Source organism: Tachyglossus aculeatus, assembly GCF_015852505.1.
Source record: "Tachyglossus aculeatus isolate mTacAcu1 chromosome 12 unlocalized genomic scaffold, mTacAcu1.pri SUPER_6_unloc_4, whole genome shotgun sequence".
Classification (NCBI taxonomy): domain Eukaryota; kingdom Metazoa; phylum Chordata; class Mammalia; order Monotremata; family Tachyglossidae; genus Tachyglossus; species Tachyglossus aculeatus.
Window position 1 is genome coordinate 2,710,487 of NW_024044831.1, and position 15,838 is coordinate 2,726,324.

Consider the following 15,838-nt stretch of genomic DNA (forward strand, 5'->3'; position numbering starts at 1 on the left):
GCAGGAGGTCATTGGTGACCTTTGAGAGGGCAGTTTCCGTGGAATGTAGGGGACAGAAGCCAGACGTGGGGGGGACAGGGGGGTCGAGGAGAGAGTTGGTGTTGAGGATTTCGAGGCAGCGTGTGTAGACGGCTCCTTCAAGGAGTTTGAGAATGAATCGTAGGAGGGCGATGGGGCGATAACTAGAAGGTGTGGTGGGGTCAAGAGAGGGATTTTTCAGAATGGGAGAGACATGGGCATGTTTGAAGGCAGAGAGGAAGGAACCAGTGGAGAGTGAGCTGTTGAAGATGGAAGTTAAGGAGGGGAGAAGGGACGGAGCGAGAGATTTCATGAGATGAGAGGGAATGGGGTCAGAAGCACAGGTGGCCGGAGCAGCACTTGAGAGTAGGGAGGAGAACACCTCTGAGGATATTGCTGGGAAGGATGGGAGAGTAGCAAAGAGTGCTGAGAGCCGTGGGTTGGAGAAGGTGGGGGGAGAGACTTTGGGGGAGGTCGGACCTGATGGATTTAATTTTCTTAATGAAGTAGGAGGCCAGATCGTTGGGGGTGAGGGAAGGAGGAGGGGGAGGAACCGGGGGCCTGAGATGGGAGTTGAATGTACGGAAAAGCTGACGGGAATGATTGGAAAGGGTGTTAATAAAGGAGTAGAAATAGTTTTGTCTGGCAGAGGAGAGGGCTGAGTTAAGGCAGGAAAGGATAAACTTGAAGTGAACGAGTATGGCATGGTGTTTAAGCATCTTGGCCCTGTTCTACCTCCATATCCAGGCCACTGGGTCTTTCTTCGTCCCGGCCATGGGTCCCCTGTGCCTCTGGGCCTTGGTCCCCCTGTCTGCAAGCCCTGGTCTCCCTCTACCTCCAGGCCCTGGCCCCACTTTGCATCCCGACCCCGGGACCCTCTACCTACTGGACTAGAGCCCCCTGTCCCCGGACCCAGGTACCCCTTTGCCTCCCGGCACTGTTTCCCCGGTCTACAGGCCTTGGTCCCCCTCTGCCTCCCGGCCCTGGTCCCGTCTGCCTCCCGGCCCTTGTCCCCCTATGCCTCCCTGCCCTTGCCCCACCGGCTTCTTGGTCCTGGTCCCCCTTTGCCTCCCGACCCAGGTACACTTCTGCCTATTGGCCCTGGTCCACCTCTGCCTCCCGGACCTGGTACCTCGTCTACTGGCCCAGGTACCTCTCTGCCTCCTGGCAATGATACCCACCCCACCTCCCCGCCCTTGTACCCCTCGGCCTCCAGGCCCTGGTGACCCTCTGCCTCCCTGTCCTGGTCCCCCCCCTGCCACCCCGTGCTTCCCGGCCCAGGTCCCTCTGTGCCTTTTGGCCCTGATCTCCTTCTACGTCCAGGCCCTTGTTTCTCTCTCCATCCCGGCCCTGGGTCACCTCTACCTCCAGGCCCTGGTCCCCCATCTCCCGGCCTAGTTACCCCTCTGCCTCCTTGGCCTGATCACTCTCGGCCACACTGCCGTGGCCCCGTTCTATCTCCTGGCCCTGGTCCCCCCTCTACCTCCCGGCTCTGGTCCATCTCTGCCTCCCAGACATGGCCCCACATCTCCGTGCCCCAGGTATCCCCTCTGCCCACTGGACTGGGTCCCCCTCCTGCCTCCAGCCCCTGGTCCCTTTAAGCCTAACCTCCCTGGCCTCCCTCTGACCTCCAGGCCACTGGGACTTTCTACGTCCGGGCGATGGGTCCCTCTCCCTCCCGCCCGATGGTTCCACCGTCTCCTGCCTCCGCCCTATGTTTCCCTCTACCGTCCAGGGCCCTGGCCCCTCTCTATTCCTGGCCCTGGGACCCTCTAACTTTCGGCCTAGGTCCCCCTGTATCCCAGCCCAGGTTAATCCCCTGCCTCCGGAGCCTGGTCCCCCTCTGACTCCATGCCCTTGTCACCTCCTCTTCTCGGCCATGGTCCCCCCTTTGCCTCCCGTCCCTGGTAACCCTCTGCATTCTGACCCCTGGTGACCCCTCTGCCTCCCGGCCCTGGTCCCCTCGTCCTACCGGCCCGGGTACCCCTCTGCTCCTGGACCTGGGTCCTCCCCTGCCTACTGGCCCTGGTCGCCATCTGACACACCTAGCCCAGGAACCCTTCAGCCTGCTGGCCCTGGTCCCCCGTCTACCGGCCCTGGTACCCCTCTCCCTCCTGGCCATGGTCTCCCCCTGCCGCCCTGCCCTGGTCTCCTTCTGCCTACCGACCCTGGGTTCCACCTACTTCCCGGCCCTGATCCCCCAGTACCTCCTGGCCCAGGTATCCCTCTGTCTCCTGGCCCTGGTCCCCCTCTGCTTCCCTGCCCTTGTCCCCCACAATTTCTCGGCCCTGGTCCCCGTCTTTCTCCCAGCCCTGGTCCCCCTCGTCCTCCCAGCCCTGGTCCCCCGGCCAAGGTACCCTTCTGCCTCCTGGCCCTGGTCCCCATCTGCCTCCCTTGGGTCTCTCTCCAACGCGGAGCTGGTTTCCCTTTACCTCCGGGCCCTGGTCCCCCGTCTGCCAGCCCAGGTACCCCTCTGCCTCCTGGCCCTGGTCCGCCCCCACCACCCTGCCCTGGTCCCCCTCTGCTTATATGCTCTGGTCCCCATCTGACAGCGGGCCCTGGTACTCCGTAACCTCCCGTCCTTAGTCTCCCCCTGTCTCCATGCCCATGGCTCCCCCGATTCTCGACCCGGGTGCCTCTTTATCTTCCGTCCCTGGTACCCCTCTGCCTTCTGGCCCTAGTCCCCCACCCCTTGCCATCATGCCCTTATCCTCCTCTGTATTCCGGGCCTGGTCCCTCTGTGCTTCCAGGCCTTGTTTCCTTATACCGCCAGGCCCTTGTGTGAGTCTCCATCCCGGGCCCTTGGTCCCCTCTCCCTCCCGGCCCTGGGTCCCCTTGTCTCCAGGCCCAGGTACCACTCTGCCTCCTGGCCCTGGTCCGCCGCCCGCCCACCATGCCCTGGGTCCCCCTCTGCCACTCTGCCCTGATCCCCCCTCTGCCTCCCGGCCCTGGTCCCCCGTCTCCAGGCCCAGGTACCCCTAAGAGCCTCCCAGCCCTGGGGTTCCCTCTAGGTCCAGTCCTGGTCCCCCATTTCCTGGCCCAGGTACCCTTCTAAATCCTGGCCCTGGTCCCCCTCTGCCTCTCCTCCCTAGTCCCTTTGAGCCGCCTAGCCCTGCACCCCCTCTGCCTCCCTATCTTGGTCCCCCCCACCGCCCCACCCCGCCTCTCGTCCCTTGATCCCCCTCTGACTTTCAGCCAGTGTTTCCCTTTCCTTCTGAGAAGCTGGGGGGGTGATAAGGGCAGCAAGGCAGAGGTGCCCCTTTGCCTGCCGGCCCTTGTCCCCGTTTCCTGGCACTGGTCCCCCTCTGCATCCTGGTCGTGATCCCACTCTCCCTCCCTGCTCTGGTCCACACCGCCTCTCGACCCTGGTCTCCCTCTGCCTCCTGGCCTTGGTCCCCCTGTTTCCCGGCGCTGGTGCCCCTCTGCCTCTTTGTCCTAGTTTCACTCTGCAAACCTGCTCTGGTCCACACCGCCTCTCAGCCCTGGTCCCTCACTGCCTCCCAGCCCAGGTACCCCTCTGCGTCCCGGCCCTGGTCCCCCTGCCTCACGAACCAGGTACCCCTCTGCCTCCTTGCCCTGGAAGCTCTGTGCCTCCCGGCACTGGTCTCCATCTAGCTCCAGGCCCTTAAGTCTCTCTCCGTTCCGACCCTGGGTCCCGTCTACCTTCTAGCCCAGATCACCCTGTCTCCCAAGAGTCAACCCTCTGCCTCCTGGCCCGGGTCCCCATCTGCCTCCCAGCCCTGACCCCTTTGAGCCTCACTGCCCAGGTCTCCCTCTACCCCCAGGCCATAGGTCCCCTCTACCTCCCGGCCCTGAACTCCCTCTACGTCCCGGCCCCGATCTCCCTCTACCTCCAGGCCCTGGCCTCTCTCTCTGGCCAGGCACTGGGAACCTCTACCTCTTGGCCCGGGTCCTCCCCGTTAACCGGCCCATGTATCATTCTGCTTCCCGGTCCTAGTCCCCCTGTCTCCAGGACACGGTACCCCTTGCCTCCTGGCACTGGTCTCTTATGCCTTCCCGCCCTGGTCCCCCTCTGAATCCCGGCCCTGGTACGCCTCTGCCTCTCTGACCTGGTTACCCCCCCTGCCTGTCCGGGCCCAGGTCCCCCGTCTGCTTCTTTGCCCTGGTCCCCCGTCTCCCAGCCCAGGTACCCCTCTGCCTCCCCGCCCTGATCTCCATCTGCCTTCCGACCCTGGTCCCTCTGTGACTCCTGGCGCTGGTCTCCCTTGACCTCTGGGCCCTGGTCACTCCCTCTGCCCTGCCCTGGGTCCCCACTACTTCCCGGCCCTGATGCCCCTGGTTCCCAGTAAAGGTACCACTCTGCTCCCCTGCCCTGGTCCCCCTCCCCCCACCACACTCCCGCCTCTCGGCTCTGGTCCCCTCTGCCTCCCGTCCCAGATACTCCACTGCCACCAGGCCGTGGTCCCCCTCTGCTTCCCTGCCCTGGTCACCCCCGCCTCTCGTGGCGGAGCCCCCTCTGCCTCCTGGTCCCGGTTCCCCATCTACCACTGGTACCCCCTCCTGCCTCCTGAACCTGGTCCCACTCTTCCTTCCCACCCTGGTCCCCCTCTGCTTCACGGCCCCTGGCCGGCCTCTGCCTCTCTTTCCTCTTTTTCCCCCACCTTCTAGCTCCTGGTTCCCCTCTGCGTCTCAGCCCGAGTCCCACTAGCTCCCGGGAAAGATACCCCCGCTGCCTCCTGGCCCTGGTCCCCTCTTCCACGTCCCCTGGTGCCCCGTGACTGCCAGCCCTAGGTCACCCTTACTTCCAAGAAGCTGGGGGGACAAGGGCAGGGAGGCAGAGGAACCCCTCTGCCTGCCGACCCTTGTCCCCCTCTAGCTCCAAGCCCGGGTCCCCCTCTACGTCCCGACACTGGTCCATTTAAGCATCCCAGCCCTGGTCACCTTCTGCCCTCCCGACCCTGGTCCCCCCATCTCCCCCGGCCCCAGGTACCCCTCTGCCCCCTGGCCCTGGGCCCCCCTCTTCCTCAAGGCCCGTGTCCCCCTCTGCCTCCCTGCACTTGTTCCCCCCACCTCTCGGCCCTGGTCCCCCTTTGACATCTGGCCCTAATTCCCCCTCTTCCTCCTGGAGGTACCCCTGTGTCTCCTGGCCCTGATCCCCGTTTACCAACCCTGGTCCCCCTCTGCCTATCGGCCCTGGTCTCCCTCTGCGTCCCAACCCTGGTCCCCCATCTCCCGGCCCAGGTACCCCTCTGCCTCCTGGCCCTGGTCCACCTCTAGCTCCAGGCCCTGGACCTCCTCTGCCTCCCGACAGTGGTTCCTTTGAGCCTCCCGGCCCTGGTCTCCCTCTACGGCCAGGCCACTAGGTCTCTCTCCTTCCCGGCCATGGGTCCAATCTATCTCCCGACTCAGGTGCCCTTGGTCTACCAGCCCTGGTCTCCCTCTTACCTCCAGGCCCTGAACTCTTTCTCCGTCCAGGCCCTGGGACCCTCTAAGTTTCGTCCTAGGTCCCCCTGTCTCCAGGCCCAGGTACCCCTCTTCCTCCTGGCCCTGGTTCCCCTTTGCCTTCCTTCCCTGGTCCCCATCGGCTTCCCGGCCCTGGCCGGCCTCTGCCTCTCTGACCTGGTCACCCCCTGCCTCTCGGCCCTCATTCCCCTCTGCTTCGTAGACCAATCCCAACTGTCACCCGGTGCAAGTACCCCTCTGCCTCCCAGCCCTGGCCCCCCTACCTCCCGGCTCTGGTTCTCTTTTGCCTCCCTGACCTTGTCCCCCCGGCTTCTCAGCCATGGTCCCCCTTTGCCTCTGGGACGAGGTACCCCTTTGCCTCTTGGCCCTGGTCTCCCTCTGCCTCCTGGCCCTGGTCCCCGTTTCTGGGCCATGGTGCCCCTCTGTCTCCCAGTACTGGTCCCCTCTACTTCCCGATCCTCGCCACCCGTCTCCCATCCCAAGTACCCCTCTGCCTCCTGGCCCTGCTTCCCCTCTGCCTCAAGACCCTGGTCCCACTCTGCCTCCCGGCCCTGCTCGTTTGAGCCTCCAAGCTCTGGTCTCCCTCTACCACCAGGCCCTGGTCCTTCCCTCCGTCCCGCCCCTGGAACACCTTACCTCCCGGCCTAGGTCCCCCTCTCTCCCGGCCCAGGTACCTCCCTGCCTCCCAGCCCCGGTCCCCTTTTCTCCTGGCACAGGTATACCTCTGCCTCTTGGCACTGGTCCCCTTCAGCCTTCCCACCATTGTCTCCCTCTGTTTCCCTGCCCTCGTCTGATTCTGCCTCTCTGACCCGGTCGCCCCCTGGCTCTGGGCACTTGTTCCCCTCTGCTTCTCAACAGTAGTGCCCCTGTATCCTGGAACAGATGACCTTCTGCCTTCCGGCCCTCGTCTCCCTATATCCGGCCTAGGTAACCCTCCGCCTCCCGGCCCTGGCCCCCTTTGCCACCCAGCCCAGATCCCCCTCTGCCTCCCGGCCCTGGTCACTGTTTCCCGGCCCTGGTCCCCCTCTGCCTCCCGACCCCCGTACCACGTCTCCGGGCCCAGTCACCCCTCTGCCTCCTGGCCCTCGTCCCCCTCTACCTCTAGGCCCTGGTCACCCTCTGCCTCTCGGCCCTGCTCACTTTAAACCTCCAGGCCACGGTCTCGCTTTACCTACAGGCCACGGGGTCACTCTCTGTCCCGCCCATGGCTCCCATCTAATTCCAGGCCCTGCTGTCCCTGTTGTACCAGCCCCGGTCTCCCCTCTACCTCCAGACCCTGGCACCTCTCTCCATCCCGGCCCTGGAACCCTCTACCTCCCGGCATAGGTACTCCTGTCTCCCGGCCCCAGTCCCCCCTCTGTCTCTTTGCCCTTGTCCCCCATATACCAACACTGGCACCCCTCTGTATCCTGGCCCTGGTCCCTCTCTGCCTCCAGGCCCAGGTCCTGCTCCACGTCCCTGCCCTCGTACCTCTCTGCCTCCCGACCCTGGTCCCCCCTGGCTCATGGCCCAGTTATCCCTCTACTTCCCGGGCCTGGTACCAATGTTTCCGGCCCAGGTACCCTTCTGCCTCCCGGCCCTTTTCCCCCTCTGTCTCTCTGTCCTGGTCACTCCTGCTTCTCGGCCCCTTTCACCCTCTGCCTCCTGGCCCAGGTCCCGCTCTGATGCCCTTCCCTGCCCCCTAACCCCGCTTCTCTGCCCTGGTCCCCCTCTACCTCCTGGCCGTTGTCCATGTCTGCCTTTCAACCCTGGTCCCACTTTACTCTCTGGCTCTGGTCCCCTTCTCCTGCCTTAGCCCACATCTTCCACCCGGACCTGGTCCCTCTCTGCCTACCGGCATGGTGTCCCGGTACTTCCCAGCCCTTGTAGCCTTTTACCTATGGGCCATGGTCACTCTTTGCCTCTGGACCCTGGGCCCTCTGAGACTGCCAGCCCTCGTCACCCTCTACCTCTTGGCCCTTACCCTTCTCTCCCTCTCACCCTTGGGTTTCCTATTCATTCATTCATTCATTCATTCATTCATATTTATTGCGAACTTACGGTGTGCAGAGCACTGTACTAAGCGCTTGGGAAGTACAAGTTGGCAACATATACAGAAGGTCCCTAACCAACAGCGGGCTCACAGTCTAGAGGGGGGAGACAGACAGCAAAGCAAAACATATTAACAAAATAAAATAGACTAGTAAATACGTACAAGTAAAATAAATAGAGCAATAATTATGTACAAACATATACCCAGATGCTGTGGGGAGGGGAAGGAGGTAGGGTGGGGGGGTGGGGAGGGTGAGGAGGTGAGGAAGAAGGCGGGGTCTCAGTCTGGGAAGGCCCTCCTGGAGGAGGTGAGCTCCCAGTAGAGCTTTGAAGGGAGAAAGAGAGCTAGCTGGGCGAATGTGTGGAGGGAGGGCATTCCAGGCCAGGGGGAGGACGTGGGCCGGGGGTCGACAGCGGGACAGGCGAGAACGAGGCGCAGTGAAGAGGTTAGCGGCAGAGGAGTGGAGGGTGCCGTCTGGGCTATAGAAGGAAAGAAGGGAGATGAGATAGGAGGGGGCGAGGTGATGGAGAGCCTTGAAGCCGAGAGTGAAGAGTTTTTTTCATGATGCGTGGGTTGATTGGTAGCCACTGGAGATTTTTGAGGAGGGGAGTAACATGCCCAAAGCGTTTCTGCACAAAGATGATCCGGGCAGCGGCTTGAAGTATAGATTGAATTGGGGAGAGACAAGAGGATGGGAGATCAGAGAGGAGGCTGATGAAGTAATCCAGTCGGGATAAGATGAGAGACTGAACCAGCAGGGTAGTGGTTTGGACGGAGAGGAAAGGGCGGATCTTGGCGATGTTGCGGAGGTGAGACCGGCAGATTTGGGTAACGGACTGGATGTGAGCGGTGAACGAGAGAGCGGATTTGAGGATGACAGCAAGGTTGCGGGCTTGTGAGACGGGAAGGATGGTAGTGCTGTCAACAGTGATGGGAAAGTCAGAGAGAGGGCAGGGTTTGGAAGGGAAGATAAGGAGTTCATTCCTGGACATATTGAGTTTTAGATGGCGGGCAGACATCCAGATGGAGATGTCTTGAAGGCAGGACGAGGCACGAGCCTGAAGGGAGGGAGAGAGAGCAGGGACAGAGATGTAGATTTGAGTGTTATCAGCGTAGAGATGGTAGGTGAAGCAGTGAAAGCGAATGAGTTCACCCAGGGAGTTTGGGTAGATAGAGAACTCAAGGGAACCAGGAATTGACCCCCTCCCAGCCCTAATTCACCACTACCTCCCTGCCTTATTCCATATCTTCCGCCCAGACCTGGTCACTCTCTGCCCACCGGCATGGTGCCCCGTACAAGGTAGTCTTGTACCTTCGGGCACTGGTCACCCTCTGCCTCTGGGCTCTGGTCCTCCTGGGCCTGCCAGCCCTCGTCACCCTCTACCTCCTACCCCTGCCCCTTCTCTCCCTCCCGGCCCTGGGTCCCCTATACATCCTGGCCCTGCCCCCCGTCTCCGGAATCAAGTACCCCTCTACCTCCTGGCCCTTGTCCGCCTCGGCCTCCCCGCACTGGTCCCCCTCTGCCTCCTGGCCCTGGTCGCCCCCTGCCTCTCAGCCCTGCTCTCCCTCTACCTCCAGGCCCTGGTCACTCTCTCGTTTCCGGCCCTAGGTACCCTCCAACTCCCGGCCCTGGTCTCCCTGTCTCTCAGCCCTGATACCCCTCTAATTCCTGGCCCTGATCCCCCTCTGCGGCCCTGCCCTGGTCCCTCTCTGCCTCCCAGCCCTTGTCTCCTTCTACCTTCAGGCGATACCCTCTACCTCCCTGCCCAGGTATCTCTCTACCTTCCGGCCCTGGTCCCCCCACCATCTCTCGGCCTAGGTACCCCTCTGACAGCTGGCCCTAGTCCCCCTCTGCTTCTCGGCCCTGATCTCCCGTCTCCCAGCACAAGTAACCCTCTGCCTCTCTGCCTTTGTCCCCATTTCTCCCAGCCCAGTTACGTCTATGCCCCCTGGCCCTTGTCCCCCTCTCTTGTCTGCCCTGTTCCCCCTCTGCCTCATGGCCCTTGTCTCCTTCTACCTCCAGGCCCTTGGGTCTCTCTCCGTCTCGGCCCTGGGTCCCCTCTACCTCGTGGAGCTGGTCCCGTTGTTTCCCGGCCCAGGTACCCTTCTACCACCTGGCCCTGGCACCCCTTGGCTGCCCTTCCCTAGTTCCCTTCTGCCTCCCGGCCCTGGTTTCTCTCTGTGTCCCGGCCCTGGTCTCATTCCTCCTCTAGTCCCTTCGGTCTTTCTCTATCCCGGCCCTGGGTACTCTCCAGCTCCAGGGACCTGGCCCCCCGTCTACCAAACCATGTACCTCTATGCCTCCCAGCCATGGTCTCCCTCTGTCTCCCGGGCCTGGTCCCCGTTTCCTGGTCCAAATAACCCTCTGCCTCCCGGCGGTGGTCCCCCCTCTGCCTCCTGGCCCTGGTCAGTTCAAGCCTCCGGGAAGTGGTTTCTCTCTGCCTCCAGACCATTGGGTTTCTCTCCGTCCCAGACCTGGGTCCCCTCTACCTCCTGGCCCTGGTCCCCCTGTTCTGCCAGCCCTGGATTCCATCTACCGCCAAGCACCGGCCCCTCTCTACGTCCCGGCTCTGGTACCCTCTACCTCTTGGCCTAGGTCCCCATGTCTCCCGGACCAGGTACACCCTGTCTCCCGGCCCAGGTACTACTTGGTCTCCTAGCCCTGGTCCCCCTCTGCTTTCCTGACCCGGTCCCCCTCTGCCTCCCAGACCTGGTCCTTCTCTGTCTCCCTGCCCTGGTCCCCCGCGCCACTCAGCCCTGGTCCTGGTCTGCCTCCCGGTTCAGGGTACACCGCTGCCTCCTGGCCCTGGTCGCTCATTTCCCGGCCCAGGTACCCCTCTGCCTCCAGTCCCTAGACCTTCTCTGCCTCCCTGCCGTAGTCCCATTCTGCTGTCCTGCCCTGTTTCTCTCTGCCTTCCGCCTCTGGTCCCTCTGTGCCTCCAGGCACTGGTCTCATTCCACCTCCAGGACCTTGGGTCTCCCTCCGCCCCGGCACTGGATTTCCTCTTCCTCCCAGTCCTGGTCCCCCTGTCTCCTGGCCAAAGTCTTCTCTTCTTTCCCACCCTCGTCCCTCCTGTCTCCTGGCCCTAGTCTCCCTCTGTCTCCCTGTACAGGCCCCCCTGCCTCCCGGCCCTGGTCCCCATCAACATTCTGGCCCTGGCCCCCGATCTCTTGCCCAGGTACCCCTCTGCCTCCCGAGCCAAGTACCCCTATTCCCGGTCCAGGTACCCCTCTGCCTCCAGGCCCTGGTCCCCTTATGCCATCCTGCCCTGGTCACCCTCTGCCTCCCGGCCCCATTATCCTTCTACCTCCATGCCCATGGGTCGCTCCGTCCCGGCCCTGGGTCCTCTCTACCTTCCAGCCCTGGTCCCCCTGTCTACGGGCCCAATTACCCCTCTGCCTCCCGGCCCTGGTCCCCCTCTGACTCCCTGCCTTGGTCCCACTCTGCCTTCCGGCCCAGGTAACCCGCTGCCTCTTAGCACTTGCCCCCCTCTTTCTCCTGGCCCTGGTCCCCTTCTGCCGCCCAGCCCTGGTCCCCCTCTGCCCTCCCGGCCATGGTCTCCTTCTACCTCTAGGCCCTTGGGTCTCTCTCCGTCCTCCCCCTGGATCCACTCTACCTCCTGGCCCTGGTGACCCTGTCTCCAGACCCAAGTACCCCTCTGTCACCTGGCCCTGGTTCCTCTCTACCTCCCGGCTCTGGTCACCTTGCCTCCTGACCCAGGTAGCCCTCTGCCTCCCGGCCCTGGTCACCCTCTGACTCCCGGCCCAGGTCCTATCTGCCTCCCTGCCCTGGTCACCCCCGCTTCTAGGTCCTTGTTCCCCCCTACCTCCCGGCCCAGGTACAATTCTGTCTCCTGGCCCTAGTCCCCAGCTGCCTTCCCGCCCTGGTTTCCCCTGCCTCCTGGCCCTGGTCACCCTCTGCCTTCGTGCCCGGGTCCCCCCATGCCTACTGGTCCGGGCCCCCCGTCTCCCGGCCCAGGTACCCCTCTGCTTCCTGGCCCTGGTCCCCCTCTGTGACCCGCCCCTGGTCCCCCATCTCCCGGCCCAAGTACCCTGTGCCACCTGGCCCTGATCCTCCTCTGTGTCCCCGGCTCTGGTCCCCCTGTTCTTGCAAGCCCTTGTCGCTCTCTACTTCCAGGCCCTGACCCCTCTCTCTATCCGGGCCCTGGGACCCTCTATCTCCCGGGATAGGTTCACCTGTCTCTCGGCCCAGGTATGCCTCTGCCTCCAGGCCCTGGTCCCCCTTGGCCTCTCTTCCATTGTCCACCCCGTTTCTCGGCCCTGGTCCCCTTCTTCCTCCTGGCCCTGGTCCCCTGCCTTAGGCATCCCGCTGCCTCCTGGCCCCGGTTCCCCGCTATCGCCCTGTCATGATCCTCCTCTGCCTCCTGGCTCTGAGTCCCCTCACCCTCCAGGCACTGGTCCTTCTCTGCTTCCCTGCCCTTGTCTCCCCCACGTCTCGGCCCTGGTCCCTCATTGCCTTCTGGCCCAGGTACACCTCTGCCTCCTGGCCCTGACCCCCCTCCGCCTCTCGGCCCTGGTCCCCCGTCTCCAGGCCCAGGTAGCCCTCTGCCTCCTGGCCCTGGTCCCCCACTCTCACCCTACCCTGATCCCCCTCTACCTCCCAGTCTTGGGCCCCCATCTCCTGGCCCAGGTACCCTTCTAAATCCTGGCCCTGGTCCCCCTCATCCTGCCTGCCCTGATCCCTTTGTGTCCCCCAGCCCTTGAGCCCCTCTGCCTCCCTGCCCATTCCCCCCACTTCCGCCTCTCATCCCCTGGACCCCCTCTGACTTTTGGCCCTATTTCTCCTTTAATTCCGAGAAACGGGGGTGGTGATAAGGGCAGGGAGGCTGAGGTACCCCTCTGCCTGCCGGCCCTGTCCCAGTTTCCAGGCCCTGGTCCCTCTCTCTGCCACCAGGCCCTGTGGCAGGTCCGGCCCAGGTCCCCCTGCTCTACCAGCCCTGGTTTCCCCTCTATCTCCAGGCCTTGGCCACTCTCTACATCCAGGCCCCTGGGACTCTCTACATCCCGGTCTAGGACCCCCCCTATCTCCTAGCCCAGGTACCCCTCTGCCTCCCGGCCCTGGTCACCCTATCGCCCGGCCCAGGTACCCCTCTGCCTCCTGGCCCTGGTCCCCGTCTGCCTTCCCACCCTGATCCCTCTCTGCTTCCCGGGCCTGGCCAGACTCTGCCCCTCTGTCCTGGTCCCCCCCGACCTCTCGGGCCGGGTTTCCCTCTGTTTCTCAGCCCTAGTCCCACTGTCTCCCGGCACAGGTACCCCTCTGCCTCCTGGCCCTCGTCCCACCTGCCACCCTGCCCTGGTCCCCCTCTGCCTCAATTCCCTAGTTCCCTTGTGACTGCCAGTCCTAGTTCCTCTATACTTCCAAGAACAGAGCGGGGACAAGGGCAGGGGGGAAAAGGAACTGGCCTGCTGGCCTGGTCCCCGTTTCCCAGCCCTTGTCCCCCTCTGCCTGCCTGCCGGCCCTGGTCCTCGTTTCCCAGATCTGTTCCCCCTCTGCCTCCATGCCCCGGTCCCCCTCTGCCTGCCGGCCCTGGTCCCCATTTCCCAGCCCAGGTACCACTCTTCCTCCCAGCCTTGGTCCCACTCTGCCTCCTAACCCTGGTCCCACAGTCCCCTCGCCCAGGTACCCTTCTGCCTCCTGGTCCGGGTCCCTGTGTGCCTCCAGGCCCCTGTCCAACCCACATCTTTGCCCTGGTCCTCCTCTGCCTCTTGGCCCTGGTCCCCCATCTCCTGACCAGCTACCTTTCTGCATCCTGGCCCTGGTCCCCCCTGCCACCCTGCCCTGATCACCATCTGCTTCCCGCCCCTGAGTCCCCTGTGCCTGCCAGCCCTAGGTCCCCCTTACTTCCAAGAAGCTGGGGGGACAAGGGCAGGGAGGCAGAGGAACCTCTCTGCCTGCTGGCCCTTGTCCCCCTCTACCTCCAGGCCCAAATCCCCTTCTACCTCCCGACGCTGGTCCCTTTAAGCCTCCCGGCCCTGGTGCACCTCTGCCTCCCGACCCTGGTCCCCCATCTCCCGACCCAGGTACCTACTCTGCCCACTGGCCCTGGTCCCCCTCTTCTTCAAAGGCCCCGGTCCCCTTCTGCCTCCCTGCACTTCCCCGCCCACTTCTTTGCCCCTGGTCCCCCTGTGTCTTCTGGCCCAGGTACCCCTCTGTCCCCCCGTTCCTGTTCCCCCTCTGCCCCCCAGGCCCCTGTTCCCCCTCTGCCTTCTGGCCCAGGTACCCCTCTGCCCCCTGGTAATGTTCCTCCTCGGCCCTCCAGCCCAGGTACCCCTCTGTCTCCTGGCACTGGTACCCGGATCCCGGCCCAGGTACCCCTCTGCATCCTTGCCGTAGTCCCCAACTGCCGCCCTGCTCTGGTCCCCCTCTGTCTCCCGGTCCTGGGTCCCCTTAACTTCCTGGCCCAGGTTCCTCGGTCTCCTGGCCCAAGTACCCTTCTAAGCCCTGGCCCTGCTCCCCCTCTCCTTCCCGCCCTGGTACCCCTCTGCCTTCCTGCCTTAGTCCGTACCGCCTATCGTCTCTGGTCCCCATGTGACTTTTGGCTGTAGTTCCCCTGTACTTACGAGAAGCCAGGGGGGTTGGGGATGGTGGCAAGGGCAGGGTGGCAGAGGTAACCCAGTGCCTGTTGGCCCTGATCCCCATTTCCTAACCCCGGTCCCCCTCTGCCTCTCAGCCCTGGTCCCCCTCTGGCTCCCGACACTGGTCCCGTCTACCGGCCCAGGTATCCCAATGCCTACAGGCCCTTGTGTCCCACTGCCTCCCTGCCCTGCTCCCCCTCTACCTCCCAGCCCTGGGTCCAGCCATGACTTCCAGCCCTGGATTCAGCCATGACTTCCAGCCCTGGTCCCTCTGCATCCTGGCCCTAGTCCCCGTGACTCCGCACCCTGGTCCCCCTCTGTCTCCCGGCCCTGGTCTCCCTCTGCCTCCCGGCCCTGGTCCCCTTCTGCTTGCCAGCCCTGGACGGCCTCTGTCTCTCTGACCTGGTCGCCCCCCACCTCTCGGCCCTGGTTCCCCTCTGCTTCTCAGCTCTAGTCACCTTGTTTCCCGGCACAGGTACCCCTCTGACTCCCAGCCCTAGTCCCCCCTATCATCCGGCCGGAGACCCTTCATCCTCCTGGCCCCAATCCCCTTGTCTACTGCCCCTGTTCCCTCTCTGCTTCCAGGCCCTGGTCTCCCTCTGCCTACCTGTCCCGGTCTCCCTCTGCTTCCCAGCCCTGGCCAGCCTCTGCCTCTCTGACCTAGTGGCCACCCGCTTCTGGGCCCTGATTCCCCTCTGCTTCTCAGCCCTAGGCCCTGTCTCCTGGCCCAGGTAACCTCCTGCCTCCTGGCCCCGTTCCCCCTGTCTACCGGCCCTGGTCCCCCTCTATCGCCTTTCCCTGGTCCTGCTCTACCTCCCTGACGTTGTCCCCCATGCTTCTCGGCCCTGGTCCCCCTTTGCCTCCCGTCCCTGATCCCCGTTTCCCAACCCTGGTCCCCCTCCGCTTCCTGGCCCTGGTCCCTCTCTGACTCCTGACCCTGGTCTCCCAGTCTCCTGGCCCAAGTACACATCTGACTCCTGGCCCTGGTCATCCTCTACCTCCAGGACCAGGTCCCCCTCTGCCTCCCGGCACCTGTCCCCCTTTGAGCCACCAGGCCATGGCCTCCCTATACGTCAGGCCCACTGGATCTCTCTCCGTCCCGGCCATGGGTCCCCTCAACCTCCAGGCCCTGGTCCCTGTGTCTAGCCAGCCCCGGTCCCCTCCTCTGCCTCCCGACCCTGGTTCCCCGTCGGGCTCCCTGCCCTGGTCACCCCTCAAATTCCCCAGCCAGCCCGGCCTCTGCCCTCTCTGACATGGTCACGCCCCGCACTCTCGGCCCCTGGTTGGCCTCTGCTTCCTCAGCCTAGTCCACACTGTCTCCCGGTACAGATACCCCTCTGCCTCCCAGCCAGGGTCCCCCCTGTCCCCTGGCCCCAGGTACCCCTCTGCCTCCCGGCCCTGATAGTCCTGTCTACCGACCCTGCTCCCCACTTTCTCCCGATCCTGGTCACACTCAGCTTCCCTGACCTTGACACATTGCTTCTCGGCCCTGGTCTCCCTTTACCTCCCGGCCCAGGTAACACTCTGCCTCTTGGCCCTGGCTCCCATCTGCTTCCCGGCCCTGGTCCCCCGTCTACTGGCTCGGGTACCCCTCTGCCTCCTGACCTTGATCCCCCGCAGCCTCCAGGCCCTGGTCACCCATTCATTCAATCGTATTTATTGAGTGCTTACTGTGAGCAGAGCACTGTACTAAGCGCTTGGGAAGTACAAGTTGGCAACATATAGAGATGGTCCCGACCCAACAACGGGCCTCCCAACCCTAGTCCC